General features: G+C 40.9%; 1 pseudogene; it reads left to right on the top strand.

Annotated features, from left to right (window-relative positions):
- Positions 1-2,071: 2,071 nt before the first annotated feature.
- Positions 2,072-2,719, top strand: LOC100063330 (heterogeneous nuclear ribonucleoprotein A1-like; annotated as a pseudogene).
- Positions 2,720-3,664: the final 945 nt, after the last annotated feature.

Raw genomic sequence — 3,664 nt, 5'->3', positions numbered from 1 at the left:
AATACAACAATATGGGAGCTTCTGGCTCCCCTACACTCACCCCTAAAAACCGACATGGAGATTTCTTTCCAGAGTAGTGAAAAGGAAAACATAAGTTTAAGGTCTCAGCAAGTCACTCTGCCACATTATTTTAACATTCTTGATCATGCTATATTTTAATGATAGAGATGTAATCTAATATCACTGAAGTTACCCTATCTTTTGATTTTACATGAAGATGACTTAGACTCTTTTCCTACATCTCTTGAGAGGACAGTAATCTCCTTAAGATTTTTTTGACTTCCCGGGGGCTTACATTGTATGTGTAGTAGACTTTCCAAGAAGGTTTGAGCAGATAGAGGGGTTTACAATTCAACAACATAAATGATTTAATACTGAACTTTAAACAGCCCTATTCCTAAAGTCTTTTGGTTACCCTGACACTGAAAAATTTTCACTGGTCACTTTTATCCATAAACTCTAGTTCCCGACATTTTTCTTAACTCTTTTTTTTTTTTTTAAGTTTTATTGAGGTATAATTGACAAATAAAGTTGTAAGATATTTCAAGTGTACAAGGTGATGATTTGTTAACTCTCTTTTAGGGAGCCTTATCTTCTATCCTTTCTGACTGTTCACTCAAACTCAGATTCTTTTATCTTCCCGTGAGAGGCAGGTTAAATAGGTCTTTCTTAAACTGTGTCCTCAGGGCATCCTTCCCCTTCCTAAAGGTGTTATAAAGGTATTTTCCCAAACCAAGATAGTTGTCACCTCCAAGAGAAACTATGATTTCCAGCTTTTAAAGGCATTTTTATCCTACTTCCTACATAGAGTAAATAGTAATAACACAAAATTTGTACCATGTAACTATGATGCAGAGCAAGAGGCAGGAAAGCATGAGAGTTAGGCCCACAGGTTGTGGGGCCAGACTTCCAGGATTCAAAATCCTGGCTTGACTCAACAATAAAAAGATAAGTGACCCAACTAAAAATGGCCAAAGGATTGGAACAGACGTTTCTCTAAGGAAATGTTTCCAAAAATAAAATGGCTGGGGCCAGCCCAGTGGAACAGTGGTTAAGTTTGCACGTTCTGCTTTAGCAGCCCGGGGTTTGCCAGTTCAGATCCCAGGTGTGGACCTATGCAGTGCTTGTCAAGCCATGCTGTGGCAGGTGTCCCACACATAAAGTAGAGGAAGATGGGCATGAATGTTAGCTCAGGGCCAGTCTTCCTCAGCAAAAAGAGGAGAATTGGCAGCAGATGTTAGCTCAGGGATAACTTCCTCAAAAAATAAATAAAGTAAAACAGCCAATAAGTACATGGGAATATGCTCAGCACCATTAGTACTGGGTAGTGCAACTCCAAACCACAAAGAGATACCACTTCACACCGACTAGGATGACTAAAATCAACAGATAGATGATAACAAATGTTGACAGGCAGGAATGCAAAGGCACATGGTTTGATGGAGCTCACAGTGTTCTAAGAACTTGGACAAGGCTGGGTCAAAGGGTGGATATAGGTGAGGGATGGTAGGCAAGCTCAGAGATGCAGGCAACGTTCAGATCATGAAGGGCCTTGTGGGCCAAGCTAGAGTTAGAACTTCATCCTGAAATCAAGCCAGGGAAAGGTTTTAGGCAGAATGAAATAACTGGATTTACACCCAGCTGCTGTCACCGAAGCAAATTGTAATACACAATAAACCAGTTTCTCCTGTCCAGACTTCTCTGTGCTCTAGGTCTATATTTCCAACTACCTGCCAGACCTCTCTCTTGGGACGTCCTGGCCTCTCCTCCTGTGTTCCTTGAATTTAGGGAATGACACCACCCTTCTTTGTGCCTACACCCAACCTGTTGAGTACTGTTGGAGAAAATCATGCTCCCGGGTATGTTGGTGCCAGGACAAATTAATGATCAACAACAAAGTTGTCTACCAGCATATTCATTAATTTCCTTCGTTAACATGCTCAATAAATGTTTGGAGATAAATGAATGTGCACTTGACCCAGTTAGCATCATTTTCTTTTTCTCTTCCAAGCATTCATTTAAAAGATAAATCCGCAGATCCGTTCGTTAGGTTACTCCTTTCTGCCCGTGGATGCTGATGAGTGGTGCCCACTTAACTGTGAAAAAGACTTTTGCTGGGGCATTAAAGAAGACACTGAAGAACATCACCTAAGAGATTATTTTGAACAGTATGGGAAAATTGAAGTGATTGAAATCATGACTGACAGAGGCAGTGGCAAGAAGAGAGGATTTGCTTCTGTGACTTTTGACGATCATGACTCCGTAGACAAGATTGTCATTCAGAAATACCATACTGTGAACGGCCATATCTATGAAGTTAGGAAAGCCCTATCTAAGCAAGAGATGGCTAGTGCTTCGTCCAGCCAAAGAGATCGAAGTGGTTCCGGAAATTTTGGTGGTGGTCTTAGAGGTGGTTTTGGTGAGAATGACAACTTCGGTCACGGAGGAAACTTCAGTGGTCAAGGTGACTTTGGTGGCAGCCATGGTGGTGGTGGATATGGTGGCAGTGCGGATGGCTATAATGGATTTAGTAATGATGGAAGCAATTTTGGAGGTGGCGGAAGCTACAATGATTTTGGCAATTACAACAATCAATCTTCAGATTTTGGACCCATGAAAAGAGGAAATTTCAGAGACGGAAGCTCTGGCCCCTATGATGGTGGAGGCCAATACTTTGACAAACCACCTTGATTTCGTGGTTTCAAAGAACAGTTTCACAGTTAAGTGGGCACCAGGTCTTTGAGAATCTTCTCTTGAGACGGCCCTCTTTGGTTCCACAACTCTTCCATCCGCCTTGTGTGGCCTTGCATTCATAGCTGCATCCACCTCCTCCACAGTGGCGTACATGACAAAGCCAAAGCCTCTAGAGCTCTTGGTGTTTGGATCTCTCATTACCACACAGTCTGTGAGCATTCCCCATTGCTCAAAATGGCTCCTGAGACTCTCATTGGTTGTTTCAAAGCTCAAACGTCCGATGAAGAGCTTTCACAACTGTTTGGGCTCTTTGGGAGACTCTGACTTAGACATGACTGCAGTGGGAGGGGAGACTAACGATGCTTACTCGTCGGCATCCACTGGCAGAAAGGAGTAACCTAACGAACGGATCTGTGGATTTATCTTTTAAATGAATGCTTGGAAGAGAAAAAATGATGTTGACTGGGTCAAGTGCACATTCATTTATAAATTGTGTGTCAGCTGATGAGTAGATAAACAAAATATAGTAGATCCATACAAAGAAATATTACTCAGCCATAAAAAAGAATAAAGTACTAATACATGCTCCAATATGGATGAATCTTAAAAACTTATGCTAAATGGAAGAAGCCAGATACAGAAGGCCACATATCACATGATTTCACTTATATGAAATCTCTAAAGGCAGATCCATAGAGAGAGAGAGTAGATTAGTGGTTGGCAGTGACTGGGGAGATGGGGTAATAGGGAGTGACTGCTAATGGATACAAAGTTTCTTTCGGAGGTGACGAAAATTTTATGAAATTAGATAGTGGTTTTGATTGTACAACCTTGTGAATATAATAAAAACCCCTGAACTGTACACTTCAAAAGGATAAATTTTGTCGTATATTAATTATATCTCAATACGAAATTAGTTAATTGATATTTAAAATGTAAAAAACAATGCCCTCACACATATTTTGAATGA

The sequence above is a fragment of the Equus caballus genome, chromosome 24, assembly GCF_041296265.1.
Source record: "Equus caballus isolate H_3958 breed thoroughbred chromosome 24, TB-T2T, whole genome shotgun sequence".
In the NCBI taxonomy this organism is placed as follows: domain Eukaryota; kingdom Metazoa; phylum Chordata; class Mammalia; order Perissodactyla; family Equidae; genus Equus; species Equus caballus.
The sequence above is the reverse complement of the archived record's forward strand: the minus strand, read 5'-3'. Positions and strand labels throughout refer to the sequence as shown.